General features: G+C 45.2%; 1 protein-coding gene across 4 annotated transcripts in view; it reads left to right on the top strand.

Moving 5' to 3' along the window:
• ZHX3 (zinc fingers and homeoboxes 3) overlaps positions 1 to 13,906 on the top strand; it is a 280,813-nt gene that overhangs the window by 7,896 nt on the left and 259,011 nt on the right. The window contains exon 1 of one of the 4 annotated variants that reach the window (XM_084887537.1): positions 9,866 to 10,099. The exons of 2 other annotated variants lie outside the window; for them this stretch is intronic. The gene's annotated coding sequence lies outside the window, so the exon portion shown is untranslated. Of the gene's footprint in view, positions 1 to 9,865; positions 10,100 to 10,406; positions 10,527 to 13,906 lie in introns of those variants that run through there. One more of the 4 variants, XM_084887540.1, reaches the window with a different exon arrangement.

Below are 13,906 nucleotides of genomic sequence, written 5' to 3'. Positions count from 1 at the left end.
TGTGGGCTCGATCCCCAGTAAGGGGTGTGCAGGCAGCCAATAAATGGTTCTCTTTCATTATTGATGTTTCTCTCTCTCTCTCCCTCTCCCTTCCTCTCTGAAATCAATAAAAATATTTTTTAAAGAAAGAAAATGAAATGTATAGTAAAAAATGAAAATTTAACAATAATCAGCAACCAAGGGGAAAAAAGCCCACAAAAATATAAGCAGCAGCATTTCCCGAGGTGCTAACAACATAAGGGTTAGCGGTAAACTGACTCATGCCTGTGCATTCTCCTCTTCGTTGTTGCCTGATTCATGCTTCATTGATCATACAGGTATTAGCATGACAGGGTTGTTGGGTGGAGAAGTGAACTGTTTGAGAACTGAGGTTTGTCTGAACTTGGCATTTTGTTGTTATCTCAAAACTATTTTGACTAGTCTTTTTAAAATATTTTTTAATTGATTTTTTACAGAGAGGAAGGGAGAGAGATAGAGAGCTAGAAACTTCGATGAGAGAGAAACATCGACCAGCTGCTTCTTGCACACCCCCTACTGGGGATGTGCCCGCAACCAATGTACATGCCCTTGACCGGAATCGAACCTGGGACCTTTCAGTCTGCAGACCGAGGCTCAATCCACTGAGCCAAACCGGTTTTGGCTTGACTAGTCTTTTTAAAAACTATTTTCTGACATTTGCTGGATGATAGAAATAAGGCTGATTTTGGGACAGTATTAAATTTGCAACCCAGAAGAGGGCCTTCATCAGAACCCGACCCCGTGGCACCCTGAGCTCAGACTTGCAGCCTCCAGAACTCTGAGAAACATGTTTTTATTGTTGATAAGACCCCGTTTGTGGTATTTCATGAGAGCAGCCAGACTAAGAAGATCATTTATTGGTCCTAAAAGTTTAAGATTTCTTAGAATTTCCTAACTCCACTATCATATTTTCTTTGGATAAAGACAGTTTTACTTTTTTTTTTTTCTTCTTTCATATCTTTATGACTTTTTTTTTTTTTGCCCTTGCCTTACAGTCCTGGCTGGGACATAGAGTAAAATGGTGATTAGAGGCGGTGACAGCTGATATCCTTACTCTGTTCCTGACCTTAGGGAGGAAAGTGTTCAGTGTTTTACCGTTAAGGATGATATTACTCCAGCTTTGGTGTTTTTGTTTTCCCCTTTATATTCCCTGTATCAAAGTTCTATTCCTAGGTTGCTAAACATTTTTGCTTGTGAATAGGTGTTGAATTTTAGCAAATGCTTTTTTAAACTGCCTATTCAGATGATCAAATTATTTTTTTATTGTATTATGTTAAAGTGGTTGATTTTAAATGTTAAATGGATTTGCATTTCTGGAACAAACTCCACTAGGTTTTTATTTATTATCCTTTTTATTTATGCTGTAGTTGATTTGCTAACATTTTGTTTAGGGTTGTTGTATTTGTGATCATGAAAGATACTGGTCTGTGGTATTTTCTCTTGTCATATTCTTGCGAGGTTTTGGTAGTAGGATTATGCTGACCTTATAAAATAAATTGGGAATTGTTCCCCTGTCTTATAGAATTTATATAAAGTAGGCAGTATTTCTTATTTAAATGTTAGCTATATTTCCATTTTTAATTTTCAACCTATATGTCCTTAAAGTGTGTCTCTTATAAATATTGTATAGTTGAGTCTTTTTGTTTGTGTAATTCAGCATGTCAAACTTTTTCTTTTTATTAAATATTTAGTCCACTTACATTTAACATAATTAAAGGTATGGTTCCAAATCATTTATCGCTATAATCTTATTTGTCTTTTATTTGTCCTGCCTGGTGTTTGTTCCTGTTTTTCTCATTTCTTTTGGATAAATTATTGTCTTATTTTATCTTCTGCATTTGATTTTGTTTTGTTTTGTTGATCCTCACCTGAGGATATTTTTCCTTTGATTTTTAGAGAGAGTGGGAGAGGGGGAGGGACAAAGAGAGGGAAACATTAATGTGAGAAGGACATGTGAATTGGTTGCCTCTCAAATGCACCCCAATTGGGGTGGGGATTAGCCTGCAACCAAAGTGCTTGCCCTTGACCAGGAATTGAACCTGTGATCCTTCCGTCCTCTATCCACTGAGCCAAACTGTCTAGGGCTCCATTTAATTTTTCTAAAAACTGTTGTAAAATACATATCACAAACCCTGGCCAGTGTGGCTCAGTTGGATGAGTGTCGTCCTATACACTCAGAGGTCACCAGTTTGTTCCCAGTGAGGGGCACATGCTCAGGTTGTGGGCTCAATTCCCAGTAAGGAATATGCAGGAGCCAACCAATTGATGTTTCTCTCACTCCCCCTCTCCCTTTCTCTCTCTCTAAAGTCAATAAAAGCATTAAAAAAATACACATAAAATGTGCCATTGTAGCCATTTTAAGTGAACCGTTCACTAGCTTTATGTAACTCCCACTTCAGTGCAGTCAGTCTCCAGAATACTTTCCATCTAGCACAGCTGAAACTCTATCTCCATTAAACAAAAACTGCCCATTCCTCCCCCATCCCAGCCCCTGGAAACCACCATTTTATTTTCTGCTTCTATGGATTTGACTACTTTAGTTATAAGTATACCTTGCTTTATTTCATTATGCTTTATTGTGCTTTGCAGATATTGCATTTTTTTTTTTTTTTTTTACAAATTAAAAGTAAGACCCCCCACAAGCAAAAAGATTGACTCATTGAAATCTCAGATAATGGTTAGCATTTTTTTTTTTTAGTAATAAAGTATTTTTAAATTAATATATATATATGTATATATATATATATATATATATATATATATATATATATATATTAGATGTAATACTATTGTACACTTAATATACTACAGGATAGTGTAAACATAACTTTTATATGAACTGGGAAACCAAAAAAATTCATTGCTATATTCACTTTATTGTGGTGGACTGGAAATGAACCCACAATATCTCTGAGGTATGCCTGAATTCATATAAATGGAGCCATAGAGTATTTGTATTTTGTGACTCACTTCTTCCTTTTATTTTTATTTTGTGTGTGTGACTCACTTATTTTACTTAGCTTCATGTCTTTAAAGTTCATCTATGTTGTAGTATATGTCAGAACTTTCTTCCTTTAAAAAAAATACATTTTATTGATTTTTTACAGAGAGGAAGGGAGGGGAATAGAGAGCTAGAAACGGCGCTGAGAGAGAAACATCGATCAGCTGCCTCCTGCACACGCTCTACTGGGTATGTGCCCTTGACCAGAATCGGACCTGGGACTCTTGAATCCACAGGCCGACACTCTGTCCACTGAGCCAAACCAGTTAGGGCAGAACTTTCTTCCTTTAAAGGCTGAATAATATTCCACTGTATGAGGATGTTACGTTTTGTCTTTTCATTCACCTGTTGATGGACATTTGAGCTGCTTCCACATTTTGGTTATTTTGAATAATGTTGCTATGGACATTAGAGTATGAATATCTCTTTGAAACCTTGCTTTCAATTTCTTCTCTATTGGAAATTTAGATAAACCATTTTTATATTTTCAATGCTTACTTTGGAGATTTACACCCTTACTTATTGCAGCATAACTTGAATTAGTATTTTACAATTTTCCCAACAATATAAGATCCCCATCACAGTATAATTCTCTTTATTGCTTCTACCTTCTATGATATTTCTGTCATAATGTTTACTTTTACATGTTACAAATCTCAAAATACATTGTTATTGCTTTAAATAGTAATTATTTTACAGTTAAAGTAGTTTCCATGTTTATCCACATATATACTGTTGCCTGTGATCCTCATTTTGTCCTATAGTTCTGTGTTTCTACCTAGAATTGTTTTCCTTTGACTTGAAGATCTGGTAGTGCAGGCTTGCCGGCATTAAATTCTCCAAGGTTTCCACATCCCCCTGGATCTCATGGTACCGGCACCATGTAAGAGTTAGATTGTTGACCGACCAATGTCTGCCCTGCTTATTAGGCTGTACGCTCCATGAAGGTCTCTGGTCTTACTCACTGCTGCATACCCAGAACCTAACGGAGGGTCAGGTACATGGCAGGTGCACAGTACATATTTCCTGGAGAGCAGTGGGTGGGGACAGACAATTCCTGGAGCTTGGAGAGCTCATGGACATTCAAACTGGTCTCTGGTCGAGCAGAAAGTGCCTATTGAGAAAATGAGATGTGATTCCAGATCCCACCCTGTGTGAGGACCGGGTCCTGGGCTGGGCTGCCCACAGAGGCAGCAGAACCCTCGCTGTGTGTGCTGGCAGAAGACAGGCCTCACCCCGATCCTTCTCTGTGCTGTGCCTGCGACGTGATACTCATTCTTGATAAGGAACTGGCATATAAATCAGGTAGAATTGTCAGCTCCTCTTCCTGCAATTGTTCCTAGCCCAGACTCCTTCCCACCTGTGAGTCAGTGGCACTGGCTACTGCTCAGAAGTATGCGGTGAACAGTCATAGTTGGAATGCTTTTGGTTTCAAGTATGAGAGACTCCAAGTCAAATTAGAATCAAGGATACAGGGAATTTATTGACTTACATAACTTTATTGGGTAGATTATTGGGTAGATGGGTTGATCAGTACCCCAATGCTTTCTCTTCAGTTCATCTGCCTTTCCCGTTTCCACTCTCTTGACCTGGTCACAAAGTAGCTGCCGGCAGTAAAGACTTCTTACTGACATCCAGGGAGACAGTGAAGGGTTTATGCAACTATTGCAATGACGTGAATATTGGGTACTGATAGGTTTAGGCCAGGGTAAGAGGGCTATCCCTGGAGCAGCCAATACAAGGTGCATGAGATTACTTCAACTGATTTAGGGTCCACACCCCATGTGGGAGATGAGGGTCCATCCTACTCAGATTGTCTTGCTGTACAAGGGGGAGATGAGATAGACTGGATGTTAGGAAGATGCATCTCTCAGGATAGGCTGGGTTTTGCTGTGATAACAAACAAGCACCATTTTTTTATTTTATTTTATTTTATTTTAGTAACAGCAAAGGTATATTTCTTGCTAATACTACATGTTCACTGTGGGTCATCTAGGGCAGTGGTCGGCAAACTCATTAGTCAACAGAGCCAAATATCAATAGGACAACGGTTGAAATTTCTTTGGAGAGCCACATTTTTTAAACTTAAGCTTCTTCTAATGCCACTTCTGCAAAATAGACTCACCCAGGCCGTGGTATTTTGTGGAAGAGCCACACTCAATGGCCAAAGAGCCGCATGTGGCTCGCGAACCACAGTTTGCCGACCAGAGGTCTAGGGGCATTATTCCATTTTCTCACTCCAGGACTTAGGCTGATGGAACAATAAGTATCTCAAGCATTGTCTTTTGCTGTTACTGAGGGAAAGAGAAAACAAAAAATAGCCTACTAGCTATTTATTATTGATTTTTTTACAAAGAGGAAGGGAGAGGGACAGAGAGCAGAAACATCGATGAGAGAGAAACATTGATCAACTGCCTCCTGCACGCCCCCCACTGGGGATGTGCCCGCATCCAAGGCACATGCCTCTGACCGGAATCGAACTTGGGACCCCCCAATCTGCAGGTTGACACTCTACCCACTGAGCCAAACCGGTCGGGGCTCAGTCCACTTTTTGTTGGGAAAAGAACAACTTCCTGTTTTGATTGCTGCCTACAAAGAGGCCTCCCTACTAAGCAGAAATCAGAAACTCAATAATCTTCTCCTGTGTCACAATCAAATGTCTCCCAGATGTTTTTCCGTTACGTGAAATTAATGGTTCTATGAGGGAGTTCTATTAAGTTATCTCCTCAACTCAAAACAATTTCTTTCTTGCGGTCCCGATCCATGGCGGTGGTTCCTGGTGAACTAGGAGGGGGCACCTGGCCCAAGTTGGGTCAATGAGAGCCTCTTTTCTGGGATTTGGAAATTGGAACAATTAGTGGTTTTTAGTCTCTCTGGATAGTTGGAATTGTCCTGTACTTGGGAGTGGCTGGCAGACATACATCCATTTTATTATCATGAATCAGAGAAAACAAGTTTGCAGAGAGAGATGGTCCTACTGGTAACCCTTGCTCTGCTTCCAATTCATCCAGAAGTCCAGCTGGGTTCTTGCCCTCGGCCTGAGAGAACCACCCTCCTGCCCCACCCCAAGCTTCTAAGTACTCCTTTTATTTTCCTTAAACTGGCGTGCTGGGTAGCTGGTCCTTGCAGCCAGCAAACGTCTAATGATTCATGCTCTTTGCCTCTGGACCCTGACATAAAAAAGTCACAGGTGTAGCTCGCTCCAATAAAAATGGAGCTCAGGTTATAACTCTATTGCATCAACTCTTCTTCTGACAGTTTCTTTCCCACTAGAGAAAGCTCATCAGAGTGTAAGTGCAAGTGACATTATAGGAACCACCTGGAATCTTCTTAAATTATTTAAAAAATAATAATTTGGCCAGGACCGGTTTGGCTCAATGGATAGAGCGTCGGCTTGGGGACTGAAGGGTCCCGGGTTCGATTCCGGTCAAGGGCATGTACCTTGGTTGCGGGCATATCCCCAGTAGGGGGTGTGCAAGAGGCAGCTGATCTATGTTTCTCTCTCATCAATGTTTCTAACTCTCTATTTCTCTCCCTTCCTCTCTGTAAAAAATCAATAAAATATATTTAAAATAATAATAATAATAATGATAATAATAATAATAATTTGGCCGAAATTGGTTTAGCTCAGTGGATGGTGCATCGGCCTGCAGACTGAAGGGTCCTGGGTTCGATTCCAGTCAAGGGCATGCGCCTTGGTTGAGGGCACATCCCCAGTAGGGGGTGTGCAAAAGGCAGCTGATCGATGTTTCTCTCTCATCAATGTTTCTAACTCTCTATCTCTCTCCCTTCCTCTCTGTAAAAAATCAATAAAATATATTTAAAAATAATAATTTGCCTCCTTCGGCAAAGGAGATTTGTGACAAACCTCCCAGCGCTGGTTCCTCTGCCTGGAGTCTCCTCCCCCTCATCTCTTTAGAACCAGCCTGGCGTCACCTCCTCTGAGAAGCCTTTCCACCCTCTCTTATGTAGTATGAATTATGTCCTTCTCTCCACTTCCCAAAGCCGTTGGCTTATCCATAGAGCGTTCCATACTTCCTTCCAGAGGCCCTTCTTTACATGCCTGTCTGCTCCAAAACACTGAGTTCTCAGTGGCCGGGAGGGTGACTCCTTTACCGCTGCCTCCCACAGGGCCCGGGCTAGAATACATGCTCAGAAGAGTTGGTTGAGTAAATGGAGTCCTTTGGAACAACACATTCCATATATACTTTCATCCAACAAATATTTATTGAGTGCTTGGGCATGTCGGGCCATGTTGCAGATGCTGGAATATAAAGTCCGTGCCCTTGGGACATTACAGATGATAGGTCATGTCAGGCCATGCTCCAGATGCTAGAACACAAAGTTGCTGCCCTGGGGACATTACAGATGATATTCAGGTCATAAGGGCCATGAGGAAAAATAAAGCAGGATGAGGAAAAAAGAGAGTGAAGGGGGTTGGGCCTTGATATTTTAGAGTGGCCTTGGAGGTCTTTCTGGGGAGTTGATTTTTAAATATATATATATTTTTTATTGACTTCAGAGAGAAAGGAAGGGAGAGGGGGAGAAATAGAAACATCTAAGAAAGAGAAAAATTTACTGCCTGCCTCCTGCAGGCCCCCTACTGGGGACTGAGCCCAAATCCCGGACATGTGCTCCAATCAGGAATCAAACCCCTGAGCTCTTGGTGCATGGGTCAATCAGTGTTCAACCAACTGAGCCACACCAGCCTGGCTGGGGAGCTGGCTTTTGAGCAGATATTTGGAGTAAGGATGCATGCCTTTTTGATATCTTGGGGGGCAGGGGGGAAGATATACCAAGGGCAAAGGTCCTGAGGCGAAAGTGGCCTGCATGATCTAGGAGAGGAAGGAGGCCATTGTGGCTGGAATGGAGTGAGGGGGTGGATTGGAGGGAGGTGCAGAGTGCTGGGGAGCAGAGGGGTGCAGTCACATAGAATCTTGAAGGTCCTCGGTTTTTGCTCTGAGTGAGGTGGGAAGCCATTGAAGGCTTTAGAGGAAAAATATGTTGTGACTTAGGTTTCAGCAGAATCCCTCTGGCTGCTTGAGAACGCTCCATGAGAGCAGAGAGAATTCAGGGAGAGCAGGTAGCAGGTTTATTGCAATTCCAGGAAAGAGGAGAGGAGGCTGCTTACTGTAGGGAGAGCTGACAAGCTTTGCTGCTAGATTGCGGGTGGGATGTGCTACCAGCGACCAGCTGAGGATGATTCCAGCTCAGGATGGTTTGTCCCGAGCCACCAGAAGGATGGAATTGACATTGAGGTGGGGAAGACTGTGAAAGGAGCAAGATGATGAGCAATTTTCAGTTTGGCATTGTAGCTGGCAAGCTTGACATATTGCTCAGCACTTGTGTGTGTGGGGGGGGGGAAGGGGGGGCAAAAGTAGGTTTACAGTTCATATAGAAAAATATATAATACAAAAATAAATTTCCACATGCTCACTACATTTGCCCACCCTTGGGTATGTTGACTGGTTTTCAGGCTGAAAATTGTAAGCAAACTGAAGTTAAAGCCAGCCTTAGTTATTCAACATCAGGCACTGGGTGGAAAACCTCACATGTGCTGCTGTGATTTAATCCTTCCCACCATTCCTGTGGGCTTCGTTACTACTATTTTCATAGCTCTTTTACGGAGGAGAGATTAAGCAGCATATCCAGAGTCACTCTACCAGCTATGAATCTGCTGGTATAAGGCAGATCTGGGATTCCAACCCAGTTAGTCAGACGGCAGAGCTCTTGCGGTTTATTAATCACTAGATTCTAAAGGTGGGGACCACTTCCTGGGCCTATTTGCTATATAGACTTGGGCTCCATAACAAACATGGTACCTGGAACCGTGGGAGGAAGAGAGACCCACTCCCACCCCAGGTGTTACGGGTTACACAGCAGAAGCTGTGAAGAAGGCACAGCATTATTCTATCAGGGGGCTGATGGATGCTTTCAAGTTTCGAGCACCTGAACATTCATCGTTAGGAAAGCAGTTATCAAAAGTTTGTTGTTCTGCCGAAACCGGTTTGGCCCAATGGATGGAGCATCGGCCTGCGGACTCAAGGGTCCTGGGTTTAATTCAGGTCAAGGGCATGTGCCTTGGTTACGGGCACATCCCCAGTAGGGGGTGCAGGAGGCAGCTGATTGATGTTTCTCTCTCATCCATGTTTCTAAGTCTCTATCCCTCTCCCTTCCTCTCTGTAAAAAATCAATTTTATATATATATATATATATATATATATATATGTATGTATATATATAATTTTTTTTTTAACTTCGTTGTTCTGCTGAAACCGGTTTGGCTCTCTTCCTCTCTGTAAAAAATCAACTATATATATATATATATATATATATATATATATATATATATATATATATATATATATATATATATATATATATATATATATATATATATATATAAAAGTTTGTTGTTCTGTTTAGGAAACAAGAGTTTCTAAGCTGCAGTGCCGTGCCAGTCGGTGGGATAAAGGGAAGACGGACTCCCAAGGTGGCGCGTGTTGGGAGACACGGGCCCGGGTAGGAGAGAGGGCGGGGATGGCCGGTGGCCTCTGGCCCCTGCCCACATCCTTTTCAGAGTGTGGCTTGGCGTGGCCTTCCTTAGCTGGTCCTCCAGAAAGGCCAGGATGTGGAACACAAAAGCCGGTAACCTCTGGGGCCGCTGCATCCGCCCCGGCCCCTTCTTCCCCAGCCCCCGCCGGTCCCGCGCGGGGCAGCGCCGCCCGCCGCCCGCGCATGCGCCGGGGCCGGGCCCGCTCTCGGGAGCGTCAGGGGGGCTCGCGCCGCGCGGAGCCCCGCCCCCGGCGCCGGAGGCGACCTGGGCGGGGGGCCTCGGGCCACGCCCCCAGCCGGGCCGAGCGGGGCCGAGCGGAGCCGAGCGTTTCCGAGTGCGGCCGAGCCGAGCCGAGCGGCCGGGAGTCGGTTGGTGCAGCTGCGTCCCGCGCCGCTCAGCAGTCTGCGGCCCCGCCGCCGCCGCCGCCTCAGCGGGGCCTGCACGGGCCGTCCGGCCGGCCGCCGGGAGGGAGGCCCGGAGCGCGGGGAGAGCCGCCCGGCCGCCGCCGCCGCCGCCGCTGCCAGGTGAGCGCCCGCCGCGGCCCGCCGGCCCGCCTGTCCCCGCGCCTGTCAGCCCCCGCGTCTGCGTGTCTCTCCGCCTGTCAGCCCCGCCGTGTCCGCGCGAGCTCCTTCCCGCCACGCCCGGCCCCGGCCCTGCCCGCCCGCGGCGTCCGCGCCCCCTCCCGCCGCTGCCCGCTCTGCCTGTCAGCCGCCAGCACCTCCATGCCGGGAGGCCCCGCCCCTTCCCCCCGAGGCCCCGCCCCGCCCATCTGTCAGCACCCCCCCCCCCCCGCCTCCCGTCCGGGCCGGGGCGCCGGGGGCGCGGGGGGCGCCGGGGGCGCGGGGTCCCGCTCCTGGGGGCCGTGCGGCTCCGGTCGGCCGGGCCGCCGCGAGAGGAGCCGCGAGGGGGTGTGGAGGGGAAGCGGGTCCGCGGATGCCCGCCCGCCAGGGGGTGCGTGTCCGGGGGGCGCCGGGGGCGGGCGGGGGGCGCGGCACGTGCGCCGGGAGCCGGGCGGGGAGCGGGGCGGCCTGGCCGGCGGCGGTGGAGGTGCTGGGCGGGCAGAGCCGCTCGCTCCGCTCCCGCCGGCCCGTGTGTCCCCGGGGGAGGCCCGGCCGCTGCCTCCGGTGTACAGGGCGCCGGCTCCGCCCGGGAGGCAGGTGGATCGGGGCTCGACCCATTTCTTTGGGGTGCAGTAGGGTCTCGAACCCTGGAAGCCTTGTTTGGCCTCGCGAAAGCAGAAAGCCCCGGGCGGGCGGGCGGGCGCCGGGCCGGGATGGGATGCCGCGGGGGGCGTGTGAGCGGTGGCGGGGGGGGGGGCCTGGTTGAACCTTCCCGGTGCGGGGTGTCCGTTTGGAGGAGCCCCTCCCGCTGACAGTGGGCCGGGTAGGGCAGTGTTTCCCAAACTTGTCTCATGATGAGCATCACCTGGTGGGGTTGTTAAACTACGGATTCCCGAATCCCAACTAAGAAGTGCTAAACTAGAATTTTTGGGAACATATAGGTAAAATTCTAGTTGAGCACTTCTTAGTTGGGATTCGGGAATCCGTAGTTTAACAACTCCACCAGGTGATGCTCATCATGAGAGAAGTTTGAGAGACACTGGGGTAGAGGGTGGGATGTGGCGCTCAGGTGCAAAGGGTTTGAGAGTCCTTTTGAGTTGAGTGGTTTGCATTCCTGATTGTCCTGTGCCCCAGGAGAAACTGTTAAATGATTGGGGGGGGGGGGGGTAGGAGTAGGGGAGGGCATGTGTTCTTTCTCTGTTTTAAACTATGTGGACACATAGTAATTTACTCAGGAGACCCCCACACACTTATCCTTGCTTTAAAAAAGGATTCCCGTAGTTTCCACGTATACACATTTTTGTATATTATCTCGATGCACTTTGTTTGTAGTAACGTAGTATTGCAGAATTTCAAAACTTAAGAGAAAATGCGTCCTGAAACAATTTGGTATTTTGCTGGGTAATTCTCAATCACGGGGAAAGAACCCAAAGTACACTTCATTAGCTGGAACAACTTATTCTGGCTTAATTTGTTTCTAAGAGACGTACAGTGGAAAAATCCAGAAGCAGCAAAATTGTATCAAAGAGTCTTAGGAAATTAATGAAAAGGGCTTTCTGTTGCTGCCCTGGAAAAGATGGTAATCAGAGTTGCTTTAGAGGACTGAGCTATCTATACTAATAAAAGCCTAGGTGGGCCCCGCCTCATCACAAGATGGCCACCACAGGATGGCCGGCAGGGGAGGGTAGTTGGGGGGCAACCAGGCCTGCAGGAGAGGGCAGTTGGGGGCAAACAGGCCAGCAGGGGAGGGCAGTTGGGGTTATGGTGTGGACAGGGGAGCAGTTAGGGGACGATCAGATTGGCAGGCACACCAGAAGTTAGGAGCCAGCAGTCCCGGATTATGAGAGGAATCCCAGATCGGAGAGGGTACAGTCTGGGCTGTGGGACACCTTCCCCCGCCCGCCCCCCCCCGAATTTTGTGCACTGGGCCTCTAATGTAATGATAAACATATTAACCAAGTTGGTTTTGTGACCTTGATACATTGAGCAGCACTTGATTTGTGCAGTGCTTCGTAACAGACAAACATTACATAGAAAGTCGAGTAATTTTTGGAGAAAATGTTTCCCATGCTTTATTTTTTTTTGTTTTTTCCCCCCATAATTAAAATTTTAGACTAAAGCAGTCTCACAGTGGGAGTGCACCCCCCTTAAGATAACATTTAAATTTTCAAAAGTAATTTGAGTTTAAGGCAGAAAACTAAAAATCAAAACCTAAGAAAAAAATCACAATCACTCAAACCATAGTAAACCACAATATTTTTAGTTTTTTGTTCTATGTGTATTTTTTTTTTTTTTTTTTTTTTTTACAAAAATGCTACCATACTATAAGGTTGTTTTAGTGTATGTTTTTTTTTTAAACTTATGAATAGATTGAGAGATATCTACTTGTTTTATTTTTATGAGTAAGAACTTGTGTTCCCTTTGTGATCTTTTTAAAAAGTTAAAACTTCTGTTAGAGCACTCCAGTAGATTATCATTTTAAAGTAAAATTGGAAGTTCTTGCCTGCTAGGCTTACCTCCCTGTCCTCACTTTAAGCCATGCTGGATGGTTCTCTTTGCTATGCCTTAAAAACTTCAAGCATACTGAAACCGGTTTGGCTCAGTGGATAGAGCATCGGCCTGCAGACTGAAAGGTCCCGGTTCGATTCCGGTCAAGGGCATATACCTTGGTTGCGGGCATCTCCCTGGTAGGGGGTGTGCAGGAGTCAGCTGGTTGATGTTTCTTTCATTGATGTTTCTAGCTCTCTATCCTTCTCTTTCCTCTCTGTAAAAAAAAATCAATAAAATATATTAAATAACAAAACAAAAAAAAACTTCAAGCATACCCTAGCCTCAATGACTTTGCACTTGCTGTTCCTCTATCTAGAACTCTGTTCCCTGGATATCATGGTACTGGCCTCAAGTCTCTGCTCGGGTATAACCATCAGGCTTTCCCTGATCATTGTGTGGAATATACACTCCATTCTCCAGCCCTCTTTCAACCCACTTTACCTTTCCTCATAGCACTTACACCACTTGGCAAATACCTATGTATTTAGTTGTTTAATTGTCTCCCCCATTAGCCCCTAAATGTGAGCCTTTTCACTGATGTAATCTCAGGACCTGAATAGCACCTGGCACATTATGGGTGCTTAATATTTGTTGACTGACTGACTGAATGAATGAATGCTCATTATCCATCAATTCATGTGACCTTCCTGGTAGCCTCCTATGCTTTTGCATGGTTACATCATGAAATGGATTAACAATCTCTTACAAGTTAGGCTAGTCCTCTCCTTTATATATCTGAACAGAAGAATTTTACAAAGTGAGTCTTATGATTGTAAAAAAAAATTTTCAGTCTTGATTTAATTTCACAATCGAGGGAAGGAACAGTTTTGGCAAATGTTACTGACTTTCCTTCTTATACATCACCCCTTGTGAAACATTGGGAATCTTTTAAACATATAAAGTATCCAAGTTATGTTTACAACTATGATTTCAATTTGGTAGTTCTTAGTGATAGTGTAAGCCTCAAGAGCATAGAGTTTTTTGGGTTACCAAACACCCAGAGATATAATTACAGCTTTAATGTGTTTTCACTTGAGGAATAGCTATTATATTTACATATTTTTCCTGGCAATTCTATCCTTTTCAGCTCCTTGCTTATCAGTTTTTGGATGGCCTAAGGTACACTTAAGTTTTTTGTTTTTTAACATTTTAAAACAAGTTCTTGATTTCTTGAGCATTTTACACCTCTCATATGACTCTTGGACTATTTGAAAGGACCAG

Source organism: Pipistrellus hanaki, assembly GCF_964339955.1.
Source record: "Pipistrellus hanaki genome assembly, chromosome: 6".
In the NCBI taxonomy this organism is placed as follows: Eukaryota; Metazoa; Chordata; class Mammalia; order Chiroptera; family Vespertilionidae; genus Pipistrellus; species Pipistrellus hanaki.
The sequence above is the reverse complement of the archived record's forward strand: the minus strand, read 5'-3'. Positions and strand labels throughout refer to the sequence as shown.